Source organism: Equus quagga, chromosome 10, assembly GCF_021613505.1.
Source record: "Equus quagga isolate Etosha38 chromosome 10, UCLA_HA_Equagga_1.0, whole genome shotgun sequence".
NCBI classification, from domain to species: domain Eukaryota; kingdom Metazoa; phylum Chordata; class Mammalia; order Perissodactyla; family Equidae; genus Equus; species Equus quagga.
Genome location: NC_060276.1, coordinates 2329823 through 2344034, shown reverse-complemented (window position 1 = coordinate 2344034; position 14212 = coordinate 2329823). Strand labels below are relative to the sequence as shown.

The window sequence follows — 14212 nt, the reverse complement described above, 5'->3', positions numbered from 1 at the left end:
AGGAGGATCAAGCCTGAGAACACCAGGCCAGGCCTGCCTCGCAGCCTGGAAATCGTGATTCCTAGAGTTTTCATGACTAAAGGCTCCTGAGTCTCCACTATCCCCTCCCTCACTGGGACTCTGACCCTGACCACCCCCCCATGCACCTTACAGGAGGCAGAGCCTGGATAGGGGTGCTGTACCCATCACGGCAGGGAATACAATATCACCTCAGGAGAGTGCTGGAACTTGAAATCTTCAAAACACTACCACAGACATATCACACAGGGGATTCCCGCGGCCTCCCAGCGAGACAGGCAGATGGCTGACAGATGAGGAAACAGGGGTTCTCCAAGGACGAGCAACTTCCCCAGGCGAACACAATGGAAGCCAGGTGTCTTAGTCAGCGCAGGATGCCATAAGCAAAGTACCACAGACTGGACAGCTTAAACAACAGCCCTCGATTTTCTCACTGGAGGCTGGAAGTTGGAGATCAGGTGCCAGCATGGTCGGTTTCTGCTGAGAGCACTCTTCCGGACTTTCAGGTGGCTGCCATCTCTTTGTGTGCTCACTTGCAACCTCTTCTTTGTGTTTGTGCATTTGGGGCGGGGGAGGGGAAGGGGAGCGAGAGAGAGAGAGAGAGAGAGAGAGAGAGAGAGAGAGAGAGAGAGAGGGAGAGAGCACAAGAGAGAGCTCTCTGTTGCCTCTTCTCAGAAGGACAGTACTCCAAACGGATCAGGGCCTTATGACCTCATTTAACCTTAACTATCTCCTTATAGGCCTTATCTCCAAATACAGTCACGTGGGGGTTAGGGTTTCAGCCTACGAATATGGAGGAGACAAAATTCAGTCCATAGGACCAGGTGCTCCAGAACAGAACCTCAGAGAATATGGTTCATTTCCCTGCCGCCTCTGTTCAGAGTGTACAGTTCAAAGCATCTTGAAGGTTGAGCCCACCCAGGGACTAACCCAGCCGCCTGTCAAGATACAAAACACTGATATCTTCCCAGAATGTACCCTCGACCTCCTTGCCAGTCGCTCCTACCTTTCTGGAGGTGACTGCCCTCTGAATCTCCTTCACCATGGGCCCGTTTTGCTTGCGCTTGCATTCCATACCAATGGAATCATATGGTGTCACACTCTGCTCTCTAACTTCTCTCACCCGAGAGAGATTGTCTGCGAGACACACCCATGTGGTTGTGAGGGTCAGCCATCCACTGATTTTCGCTGCTTTGTAGGATTGCCACAGGGTACGGAGTCACAGCAAGTCCCTCATCCCTTCTCCTGATGATGAGCACTTGGGTTGGTTCTGGTGTGAGGCTATTATGATGAAAACTGGTGGGAATGTCCTTGAGTGAGTCTCTTTGTGGACATGTGTCTTCCGTTCTCCTGGGTAAATAAGTAAGAGTGCCAGGGCTGGGTCACAAGGTAGGTGGATGATTCATTTAAAATGACTACATGCAGATGTCCAAAGCTGTTGTGACAATTTACACTCCCATCACCAATTCTTGACATGAGGACCATCCCAACCTTGACCCAAGGCAGAGAGAGGCCGGCCACCCCGAGTCCCACATCTGTAGTGGGCTCGCCACCACCCAGCTTCTCCAGAGGGACTGCCATGAGTTAGGGAGCGTGCTGCAGACAACCAGGTCTGCGGAGGGCCAATCAAGGACATGCTGACACTTACCCAGCCCAGCAGGACCCCAAGTCAGGGAAACATGAATGCCGTGTTGGGGTGACGCTCAGAAGGGCCATGTGAGTCTGAAAGGAGCCACCCGCACCTGTGAGGTTGCAGTGGGCGAGTGGACACAGAGGGGGCTGGCAGCCAGGAAGAAATTGAGGAGGTACTGTCCCCCAGGTAGCAGCAGCCAGCCAAGGAATGGCAGGTCCTCAAAGGGGAGGAGGGGCCCCGCCTGGATGCCCAAGAACCTGTGGAGGTTTGGGGCAGGGCTGGGAGCTCCCAGAGGCTGAGAGCAGAGGCAGAGGGGGCGGTGGAGGAAGAGGGCTGTTGAGCAGTCAGAGCAGGCTGTGGCTGGCGGGGAGCTGATCTGAAGCCACAATTTAGGAAGTGTGGGCAGGCACTGCCTGGTAGGAAGGTAGGTGGGAGTGCCAGGCTCTCCCTGGAAGAGATGGGAGGGGCCCATTTGGCTGTGCAGAGCTTGGGCCCTCAGCAATTGTGGTGCAAAGCAGAGAAGCCCTTCCTGGGTTGTGAGCAGACAATGCTCCCACTCAACCCGTGGAGGTTAAGGGACACTTACCCGAGGCCACTCAGCTAGGAAGCAGCCAAGTGGAGAGAAATGTGAGGCGCCCCCTCTGCTGCAATTGCCCATGTTCCAGGTGCTTCGGCCAGGCTGGCTATCCTCTGGACTTTATTCCTAACAGCGAGTACTAGAGGAGGTGTGTTATGGAAGCGTCCCGTCGCCTAGCAGCCCCGGGCCTCTGTGAATCTTGACTGAAGCATCTCCGCACCACCTCACAGTGAAGTGTTTCTGTGTTTATTCCTCCATGTGGTCAACATCTGCCAAGCACCACCTCTGTGCAGGGCCCGGCGCTGGCAATCAGGGGTACCAAGCCAAAAGACAGAAGACCCTGGGGGCTGAACCAAGAAGGTGACACAATTACAATTCCTTTACCTGTACCAGGGAGCCTAGCTGCCCACGGGGCTTGGATGGGGTGGGGCTGGGGTGGTGGGGGTAAGAGGGAGGAAGAGGGCAGAGTGTGTATCTAGCTGGGTGGCACACAGGACTCTCAAATGCGAACGTGGCCACAGAAACTCATACCCACCCCTGTCACCCCACTTCTCAACACCTCCTCTCACAAAAGGTGAGAGGAAAGACAGCTGCTGGTGCGATTCCCATGTCAGAGAGGGGCCTTCTCATCCTCTGGGTCCACACGCAAGAGAGAAACCTGGAACCCCGCTTGAGCCCTCCCTGTGCCTTCTCCCTCTCTGCAGCCTGTATCTTCCCCTTTCTCTTGGACCCTTCTGCCCGAGGAGGCCCAGACCACCACCATCCGGCCTGGACTACTGCAGAAGCCCCTCTCTGCTCCAGGCTTGCCTCCCTGCTGCTCGGTTCACCACACGGCAGGTCTGGTCCTTGCCATCCCTTTGCTTCAAACCCTCAGGGCTCTCCACAGCCCTCGGGGTAAAGGTCCCAGGCTCCTGGCAGATGGGAGCAGGCTGACAGATGCAGGTGCTTGTGCCAAAGAAGGCACCGAAGGCCTCCTCTGGGCCAGACTCTGTTCTAGGCCCTGGAGATGCCAGGGTGAGAAAAATGGGCAAGGCCCCTTCTCCTGGGGGGCTTGTCATCTGAGGAGAGAGGCCCTGATGCCCCAAAGCAAGGACCCAAACCAGCATCTATCACGTGATGATGCATAAATCAATGCCGCCAGTGTGAACATGAATGGAGGGTACTCTGGGGTCTACTTTGGATGTGGGTGGCCAGGCAGAGGAGGCCCCTGGGAGGGGGGGAGCATTTCAGCTGAGATTTGAATGAGGAGGAGGAGGAGGAAGCCATCACGGGAAGTTCTTGGGGTGGGTTGTCCCACACAGAGGAGGAGGAAAGGCAAAGGCTACAGGTGGGAAGGAGCTGGGTGTGTTCTGGGGCCAGTCGTGAAGGCCAATGCAGCAGGAGTCTGGTGAGAGGGGCTGGGGTGAGGGTGTTGGGGGGGGCACAGGAAGAAGAGCGTAAGAGGAGGCCAGCTCCTGGAGGGGGGAGGCGTTGGCCAGGGAGGGGACTTGGGAATTTACTCTAAGGAGATGGGGAGCGACAGAGAGGACCTGTCGCCAGGAAGGAGCAGGGTCCGGTGGTGTTGCAAAGAGTTTGTCCTGGCTGCCGTGGGAGTGGGAATGGGGTAGAGAGAAGGGCCAGAGTGGAGGCAGGAAGAGCAGGAGATGGGGCCAGGGACCATGGAGACGTGGAGAGGGGCAGCAGTCACCAACTAGAGTCAATAAAACCCGATGATGGGTTAGACTGGGGAGAGGAACCAAGGAGACGGGAGAAAGAATCGTGGCATCTTTGCTTGAGCAGCCAGGTGGAAGGCAGAGGGAGCCCTTGGGGGAAACCTGGGGAAGAAGCAGGCATGCTGAGGAGGATGAAATGCTCCGGTTTGGACATCTTCATCCTGAAATTCCCATGGGGCATCCCAGTGGGCAGTTTGATGAGCACGTGTGGAGGTCAGGGAAGAGGTCTCGCCCAGAGATTGAACATTTGGAGCCATCAGCAGGGAGACAGTCCTCCCTCGGATGAGAGGCCCTCGGGTGAGAGTGGCGTCAGAGGCACGTCGAGAGTCCCAGGGCTGAGGCTGGGAGCCTGCCTCCACCACGCTGAACGTGAGTGGAGGAGGAGGGGAAGAGGGAGTTCCAAGGACACGCAGGCAGAGAGGGAGGAGGTCAGCCCGAAGGTCGGGGTGTCACAGAAGCTGAGAAAGGAAAGGATTTTAAGAAGGAAGGAGGGCCAACTGCGCTGAGAGGTGGAGCAAAATGAGGGCCGAGAGGTGGCAAAGGAAAGGCAGTTGAGGCATCGCAGCTCAACCCTGGCAGAGGGGGGAATGGGTGCCCTCAGGCAGAGCTGGAGAGTCCTGGACTTGAAGTCAGCAGGAAGGAGAGTAGGAAGAAGCGAGGCTGAAAACAGGGGAAATGAGTTGACAGTTGGCCTGCAGGTCAGCCGGCCAGTTGGCGACATGGGACTCACATATGTTCCCACAGGAACGCCCTCTCTGAGGAAGACAAATCATGGTGGAAACCAAGAAAGAGGACAACGTTGGGTGCAAGCTATGGCAGGATTAACGCCAAGGGTCAGCGGACAGGAATTCTCGCGGTGGGTGTTAGGAGCCACCCTAACACCCTGTATTAGCAGTTCGCCTGTATTAGAACAGGCAGTCTTGGCCCTCGACAGGGAGAAGGGGAAGGAGTCCATGCAAGAGGCCAACAGGGCAAGCTGGTTTGTGACAGAACACCCATGTTTCTTCGTTTATCCAGAATTTACCACCTAGGAGGAAGGAAAGCTGGGGGAGTAAGACTATACAGGCAAGCCCAGGCCCACCTATGAGACCAGCTCCAACGTGGCCTGCTTCTGGGCGATGGATGAGTGCAAAGAAATGAGAGTGCGTTTGACCTTGAAGCTAGGAACTTTCTCCTAGAAGCAGGCCAACAGTGCTTCTCAGGAGTGGGGAGGAAATGAGCAAAGGAGATTCACAGGAGAGGAACCAGGAATGGCCGACAAACTTGTGAGAGGATGCTCAACCTCACTGCCGACCAGGGAAATGCAAGGCATACAGTAACGAGGTAGCGCTTCTCCCCGTGGGGTGGGCAGATGTTCAAGGCTGGACAAGACCAGAGGCTGCTAGGGCTATGGGGCACACAGGATGGCTCCCACGCTGCTGGTGGGAGTGAACAAGGGTTCAGCCTCTCATGGGAGATAACGGATTAGCAACACCTGGTCATGGCGGCAATGGGCACAACCCAAGTCCCAGCAAAACCACTTCTTGGTGTATGTGCCGGAGCCTGTCATGCTGACAGCGGCTCAGACAGGCACACAGTGGGTGCTGGTGGCAGCAGTGTCTCTCACGGCCAAAGACTGGGAAGAGCCTGAATGCCCATCCATAGGATCACAGACAAATAAACTGGGGCTGTGATTCACCAAGGAGCATGAGCGAGCTGGACGCTCAGGGAAACCTTGACCAGTAATGCTTTGAGTGGGAAAAGCATGCTGCAGAAGAGGATCTCTGGCCTGATGCCAGGCAAGGAAAGAGAAGGGGGCAGGCAACAACACCTGGAGGTGCAACCCTGAGGGAACCTGCTTGTCATCTGACTGGTGGAGAGGCTGTCCACATGGGCCCAGACTCCCAGGATGGGACAGGTGCAGGGTGGCGAGACCCACAGGGACTGGAGTTCTGTTTCCATCAGAGGCAGCAGTGCCCTGGTGCAGTGTCTGGCTGCCCACCCCCTGCACGTGAGCCCAGCGGGCAGCGCAGGGATTGCAGACCCTCCATTTGGGTGGTGTGTGTGAGCGCGCATGTGTGCAGGTGGCATCTACTCCACGGAATCGCACCTGGATGAGGTGCTTCTCGCCAAGCCTTGGGACAGAACCAGTTCTGGGCGGAGAGAGTGATGGGGAGAGCAGGTGAAGAGGCTCCGGAGGCACCCCCCCCCAACCCCACACCCCCCTGCTCCACACCCCTGGTCAGAACGCAGCGCTGGCAGGCGCACCTTGGGCCTGTCCAGCTGCTCTGCGGTGGGCACCCCGGGGTGTAGAAGCCTCCTCACTCTGGTGCCCCAAGGGCACGTTCCAGGAGGGGAGGAGAGCAAGGCTGAGTCCCGGATGGGGGCACTGACTCTCGGACCCCGGGGATCCCCACCAGTGCCGGCGCTCCCTCGGGGGCGGGGGAAGGAGCAGGTGACGACACCTGCGGTCCCCGGGTGCCCACCGTGGCTGCGACAGCCCGGCCGCGTGACCCGCGCGTGCCAATGGACCTGGGGTCTCCGGGGCGACGCGGAGGGTCCGCGCTCTGCTGCCACTGCGACCCCGCCCCGAGTCCGCACTGCAGAGAGTGGGAGCGAGCAGGCGCCAGCGCGCTGGCCCATGTGCCACACTGAGAGAGGGACCGGGAGAGGGAGCGAGAGAGGGCGGGGGTGGGGGGGAAGAGGCGTGCCCGACCCCGCGGCCGGCCGCTCCGCGCCGCCCCGCGCCCCTCCTGCTGGGACCTCGACCAGAAGGATCCTGACCCAGAAGTGGGTACCAGACTCGGGGAGAGTGCGCTTGGCCCCGGGAGACCCCACCGCCCTCCGCCGGCCCCAGCAGGACTGCGGCAGCCCGCGGGGGTCGGGGTTGGCGTGGGGAGGGGGCCGCGGCCCCTGTGAGCCCGCAGAGGGCAGGGCCGGGGTTGAGCCTGGGCCCCAGAGGCGCCGCTGGAGGAGGAGGGGTAGCTGGTGGCGGGCCTGGGGAGTCGGCGTTGACCGGCATTAACTCTTGCCAGTTCCTATTCACAGGCTGTGGAGACCTGGGCCGTTCCCTCTGAGTCCTAGGCTCCCGCCCCAATTAATTTCCCCCCAAGTGCTAGCCTGGTCTGCGCTGGGAACTGTTTCCTGCCCTTAGTGTTAGCCCCGCGCCCGGCGGAAATCGCGGGCGATGGCGGTGAGGATGCTGCAGGACTGGTGCAGGTGGATGGGCGTCAGCGTTCGCACGGGACTGCTCATCCTGGGCATCCCGGAGGACTGTGATGAAGCCAAACTCCAGGAGTCCGTGGAGGCCGCCCTGTGGCCCTTGGGTCACTTTACCGTGCTGGGCAAAGTGTTTTGAGAGGAGGATAATGCCACTGCAGCCCTGGTCGAGCTTGACTGGGAAGTCAACTATGCTTTGGTCCCTGGAACGTGGTCTTTGTGCCCCATTGCTCAGGCTAGGAGTTTCTCAGTCGCGTGTCCCACTTCCTGGAGCAACAGGGGAAGACGGTGGAGAGTGTGGCCTGCGCCCTGGGGCTGGGGCTGGGGCTGCGCAGGGTGTGCTGGCTCCAATCGGTCAGTCAGGCGGTCCGGCCTTGGGTGGAAACCCTGCGATACCAGCGCCTGGGCATGTTTTCCGGGAGGGGCCAGCCGGCCCCAGGGGAGGAGTCCTTTGAGGCCTGGCTAGACCACACCGCAGACATGCTGCGTGGGTGGCAGGGAGTCTCCCAAAGGGAGAGGAGGAGGAGGCTGATGGAAGGCCTTCGAGGGACCGCCTGCAGCTCATGCACCAGCTTCTGGCAGAGAATCCTGCCAGGACAGCACAGGACTGCCTGGAAGCCCTGATCCAGGTATTTGGAGACAACAAGTCCCAGGCGACCACCTGGGTGAAGTGTTTGACCGCTCAGCAGCAGTCAGGCGAGCGTCTCTCTGCTTTTGTGTTGAGGCTGGAAGTCCTGCTGCAGAAAGCCATCGAGAAAGGGGCCCTGGCCAGAGCCTCAGCTGACCATGTGCACCTGAGGCAGGTGCTCACCAGGCCAACCTTATTGAGCTGTTGGATGAAGCGCTGAGGAAGCTGAGAATGGTTGGGAGGTCTCCAAGTTTCCAGGAGATGCTGGGGCTCATTCGGGAGTCTGAGGCATGGGAGGCCAGTCTAGCCAGGAGAGAGAGAGCCCAGGTGGAGGAAGGTGCTGGTGCCTGGGCCAATGCCCAGGCTGATGCCAGAGCCAATGCTAAGGCAGAGGATGACAAGGTGGAGGAGAAGGAGCAGGAGGAGGAGGGTGGTGACGACCATGACCCAGCCCCTGTGGGGCTAGATCAGGCAGGACCCTCAGAGGCCCCCAGGGGCCCCGCCCCTGCCCAGATGGGCAGTGCTTCCGAAGTGGGCCCAGGAGGGCCCGGCGGTGACCCAGAAGTCCTCGCTAGGGCAGGAGGCCGAGCAGACCCCCAGGAGGGGCTGAAGTCCATCCAGGAGAAGCTGGGAAACGAGGACAGGGCTGAGGAGATGAGCCGCCCTGAGTCCTCCTCAGGCAAGTAGGCTCAGAAGGCCCAGGGGCCCCCTCTCCTCCCGGGCAGTAGAGCCCTGGAGGCAGGGGGAGGCGAGGCCAGGGCAGCCGCCTCACCCCACATGGGGAGCACGCCGAGGGAGGGGCCCGTCCAGCCCAAACCAAGCCCCTGGCCCCTCACGATCCCCAAAGGGCCCTGACCCCCACCATCAGCCCTTCCAAGTGACCAAGATGACCATGTGTTACCCTAAATGGGCAGGGGAGGGGTGAGCCCCCGCTCAAGGCAGCACCACACCGAGCCCCATCCCCATCCCCATCCCAAGCCCTGCCAACTCTGGCAGCCAGCGTGGCAGCTCCCCCGAGCGGCAGCCCCGGCCTGGGTGAGGGGCACCTGAGGACATCTGCCACCCGCATGGGCCTGGGAGACATTAGGGGTCATCTCGAGGGTGCCAGCCACCTGAGCCTCCCGCGAGGGGGACCCCCATTCACCATCACCTGGGACGGCCTGCTCCCTGTTCTGGGAAGCCCACTTGTGTCTCTGTGGACCCTGTAGTGACCCACGTGTCAAGTAATCCACCCTCAACACACACACAACACACACACACACATACACACACTAGCCATGATTTCTCTGCAGAGCTGTGAGGTGTGTGTGATCCCGGGGTGGGGGTCCTGGCTGAGCGGGCAGCCCCCTCTCAGCCCTGGCACGTGCTGTGAGCTTCAGTGCCAGCCCAGGCTCTGCTCGCTCTCGTCCAGTGCTATGAGCTCAACTCTGCCTTCTCGGTGGAGATTTAGGGCAACTGCTGCTTGTTCCTGTGGAGATGTGTGCTTATCCGAGCAGTGGCCCCCACCCCACCCCAGAGTCCCCGAACCCAGTCCCAGGAGATGCCTGGAAGGATGGACAGATGAGGGTGTGGCCGGCACTCACCCTGGGTCCTCAGGAAGGAAGAACTGGAGCAGGGACATGGAGGGGCTGCGGGAGGCTCCACTGGGGCTGTCCTCTGATGTGCCAACCTGTTATTACTCGTGGCTCAGTTTCCTCGTCTTGGTGGGGTGTCCCCTACTGTGTTTTCCAGCATCCTGTGACTGTCCTGTGTGGTCCCATAGGGCAGGGCCCCACCCCAGCCTGTCAGCCAGAGGGGCAGGGGGTGCCCTGGAGTGAGAGGACATGGCCAGCATCCATCATTCTGGCAAGAGGTTGACCGTGGGGCTCCCAGGAAGGGAGACTGTGGTGGGAGGGCCTCAGCATGGGGGGCAGCTGAGGCACCCCGTTAGGGACTCTCCCCAAGACTGTGGGTTGTAGTGGCTATTAGAAGTTCCTCTCTGTGTTGTCATTCCCTTCTCTGCAATGGTTTCAGTAAGTGGTTCTCTTCAATAAATTTCATTGACCATTTCAGCTGCGTGTCACCTCTGCTGTGGGCAACTAAGGGAAGGGTCTGCTGGGGGTAGGGGTGGGGCACTAGAAAAGGATTCCTGCTCAGCACACCTGGGAGATTTCTCCAGTGAGAGCGTAGAGTTGGCAATTTGGCTGGCAGACTAGGACATGATGAGGGTTTTTCCTCCTTTTTATAGGTGAAATACACAGCTGTGGAGTTCTGATGGTCCCCATCTTGGGATGGTCCTGTCCCTTGGTCTTTTGAAAATGGGTGGGAGTGATCTTGGTTTTCTCCTTGAATGGGGGAAGGCAGTACTAGCATCCAGTGCTTGGGATTCAGGACTGCTAAATGTGCAAGATGCAAGAGGTGTGGCCATTGTAACAAAGAACTCTCATGCCCCAGAGGCCTCTAGCATCTTTTGTGAGAAAGCCAGTATTAGACGGAGAGTCTTTGAAAAAACCCAAAATGTCTTTTAATTTGAGGTTCTTGAAATGTAAAAACCTCACCATGGAACAACAATGGCAACACTTACTGAGCAACTGAAAATCTCTAGACACTTGTGGGGTTTCACGGAGAGTGGGCCCAAACATATCCATACCACCTCCACCTGCAGACTTGCTTTAAGGAAAATAAAAAGACCTGGAGGGGCCGCCCTGCCCAGGACTCAGAGTGAAGGGCGGCTCTCCCCACCTTTCCTCCCCCAACCCAGGGCATGAGGGTTGTGGAGCCCTCACCCAGCCCGCCCTCCATCCCAGCCATGAAATACCTGCAGGTCCCCAAACATCCCTTGGTGGCTAGACAGTCTGGCCACTTGTCAGCTGGCAGGAGTGAGTTGAGCGGGTGGATGGGCAAACACCCGCAGCCCAGAGTCCTGGACCTAGCTCTTGGCAGGGGCATCTGACCTCATGCCTGGGCCCTTCTGTGACCCGCTGGTCTCTGGGATTGCATACGTGACCTCTCTGACCTGTCTGGGTGCCCTGAGCTCCTACAGTGTTGCCAGGGATCCTGGAGCCCTGGATCCTGCCTGTGGTTCCTCCCCCTCCCTTCAACACCTAGCTCACTTATTCCTGGGGACAACTTGAGTTTCATGGGGAACCAGCTAGCCACTGTCCATGCCCACAAGTTCCTGTCATGACATGGCACTGCTTGGCAAGCCATGCTGTGGTAGGCGTCCCACATATAAAGTAGAGGAAGATGGGCATGGATGTTAGCTCAGGGCCAGTCTTCCTCAGCAACTGGTGTGTAGACAATGGAATGGTAGAGCATGAGATTGGAGGTGGCAGGAAGGCCAGTTATGGGACAGCTACAGTAATCCAGCAGAAGACCATGGCAGTGGGGATGCCTCCCTGCAAAGCAATGGGAGTTGAAGGAGCTTGAATCCTTGCTGTAAGGACTCTTGGTGCCATGGGCCAAAGGTGTGAAATGTCCCATCCAAGTCTCACCCTCCGTTGAAGACTACTTCCCCTAGAAAGCTACTGTCACTCATCCAGCATCGCTCCCCCCACCCCCACCTCCTTCCCGTCTTTGTTGCTCCAGCAGGCTTTATACTCTCTGCAGGAAAACTAATCATTTGACTTTGTACTTAGGGCTTTCATTCTCAAATTGTTTTAATCATTTGCCTCACAAACAGTTGTTGATCAGGCAGAGAGCTGGGGCTGGAGAGGATTGGAATTGGGAGCACCCAGCATATACTGAGGGGCACATCAGGCCAGTCCCTTGCTGCTGAGAGAACTTCCCACCCTCACCATGCCCAGCATGTGGGGGCTCATTGGAATCTGCTTTAATTCTTTTCTTCCCAATAAAATGACTTTCTTCTCAAGAGCAGAAGTGTGTCTACTCCTTTTTGTAGCTTCCACTGAGTAAAGCACTCAGCTAGACACATACTAGGTGTTCAGTAGGCATCAGACTCGGAGCAGAGGAGACCTTAACACTGTTGGATTACTTCCTGTCCATCTTCTCTTCCTACAATGCTGCCAACACCAGCTCTCCCCGAGGAGGCTCAGGGTAAGTAGGAATGGTTTGGGTCTTTTAGGAGTCTGTGATATTTATTCACAGATGTGCCCTCAGACTTCTGCCAGGAGGCTGGGGGGTAGGTGGGCCCAGCTCAGAGGGATGTAGGTAAGGATGGAATGCTGGAGAAGGACAGGGCATTGATCTCTCTGAGTAAGGGCAGCATTCCTTCTCATGGACCCTCTGAGCTGGGGCTGGAGAGCCAGGACTCGAATTTCTGTTTCCTTGGGAGCCAAAAACAGATCATTTCTGTTTCCCTTTCCTGCTGAAAGCCTAGTGGCAAACAGAGTTGTTGGTAAACTTACTTAAGTTGCTTCAGAGGGTTTGGTCTGTCTGTCCTCTGATAGGGGTTTCCTCAGGCTCCACTGGAGATGACTTGAGATGCCCATTCTGTCTGGGCAAGTAAAGCCAGGTGTTCCTTGAAGCTGAGTTTCCCGCTCCTGCTCCTGTGCCCATCCACCTTCTCTTCATCCAGCCCTTCTTGGAAATCACACTGGGCCCTGTGGAGATATTCTTAGTACCATTTGTGCGGTCTCCTAGATTACCCTTTCCCCCTGAAGGCCAAGTGATTATAATGGAACTCTGGGGCACCATTATGTCCTCAGCACAAATAGCTAAGTCCCTTTTCTTTTTCAAAAACCAAGGATTCCAATTACCGAACCAGACATGATCTCCCAGTTAGAGTCAACAGAAGAACGATGGATGCTGGAAGGAGAAGTGTCACGAGGCTCCTGTCCAGGTGAGTGAGTGAAAGCCAGGTAAGCTGATGTCCTTCTGGTCAGTGAAGGAGTGCGTGGCTTTCCTCAGTTTCTGATAATGAGAGCAGTTTTCTACTTAATTCGTATCCTCCGTGAGAGGCACTCATACCTGATACATTCATAGAAAGAATTAAAACTGACCATTTGGAGGCCCTGGATTGAACTGGGGTTTGCAATTCTAGTTCTGAGGAGAAAAACGAACATTCTAAGAATTCTAAATGTTGCTTGCTCTTTTTGTTGGCCTCTGATACCTACCCACATTCATCATTCATAATTCTGTGTGAGATATTCCCAGCTACATTCTCCTTCACAGGGCATTTACATTCCAGTCGAAAGAATAGCATGCTTAATAATGGCAGCTTAACTCCAAAGAAAAGGATGGAAGGAGGGTGACAAAGGAAACCATTTGTTGTGTTTTGTGATTTTTTAAAAGACATTCATTCATTTAACAAATGGATGGTTTTTACCCAATCTGATTTGCTTTATTACAAAGATAATATATGCTCATTCTAGAAATTAAAAAAATATAGAAAGACACAAAGAAGAAAACACAAATGTCCTGAAATCCTGCCTCCCAGAGGCAACCGCTCTCAGCCTTTGTGTGCTCATTCTTCCGAGCGCGTCTCTCTTCACAACTGTGTGTGGAGATGTGGATACTTTGAGGTGGGTGCTGTGACCCTCAACCTGCCATTTTGCCCTCAATAGTGTGTTGTGTACACGAATATTCATCCTCTTTAGTGGCTGCATAGCATTCCACTTTACCAACATATCATAGTTTATTTAACCCAGTCCACTATAGATAGCTATTTAGGTTGTTTCTAGGTTTTCATTATTCTAAGCAACACAGAAATTGAACAACCTTATACTACATCTTTGCAAACTTGTCAGGCTGTCTCCTACGGATGAATTCCTGGAAGTAGGACTGATGGGGCAAATTGTGAAGTGCAAGACATCTAAAATACATTATTTCTTTTAAACTCACAACACTCCTGGGTCATTTTTAACTAAATGCAAAATAAAGTTGAATTGGTCTTAAAAAATTAATTGATGGCGTTTTCTAAAAGTTCCCCGGGCCTGTGAGGAAGATCGATGAGATTGGGTGGGGGGAGTTCCCTTTAACTTCCTCATCTTCACCCAACTCTCTAATTTATTGTTGCTGCTGCTTCTGGGCCTTCCTGATACATTGAAGGTTTTCTGCATTTCAGAAGTGAGCCCCTTAGCATTCACTATTTGTATTTCAGCTCAGCCTGAGTCAGTATGCAGGCAATGGGGACAAATAATAACAACAGCAAACACTCGTACAGCATTTCAAGCATGCCAGGCCTGCAGGGTTATATGTACTTTTCAAACATCACTCAGTTCATCTTCCAAAAAGCTTTAGGTGACAGATACCATCATCTTCATTCTATCAATGAAGAAACTGAGGTCCTGAGACACTAAGTAATTTGTCCAAGTTCACAGAGGAAGTACGTGCTTGTGCCAGGAGTCAAACCCGGGCAGTTTGGCTCCTGAGGCTCACAGGTGCATCTAAGCCAACATGCCTTCCCTCGCCGGTTCACACAGGTGATAGACACAGGTGCTTCACGCTCTAACTACTCAGCTTCTGTAAGCAGCCAGTTGAATTAAGATGTGACAGTTACCTGTTCC

At 55.9% G+C, this 14212-nt stretch overlaps 1 pseudogene; it reads left to right on the top strand.

The window, feature by feature from the left end:
- Positions 1-7106: 7106 nt before the first annotated feature.
- Positions 7107-8453, top strand: LOC124245884 (paraneoplastic antigen-like protein 6B; annotated as a pseudogene).
- Positions 8454-14212: the final 5759 nt, after the last annotated feature.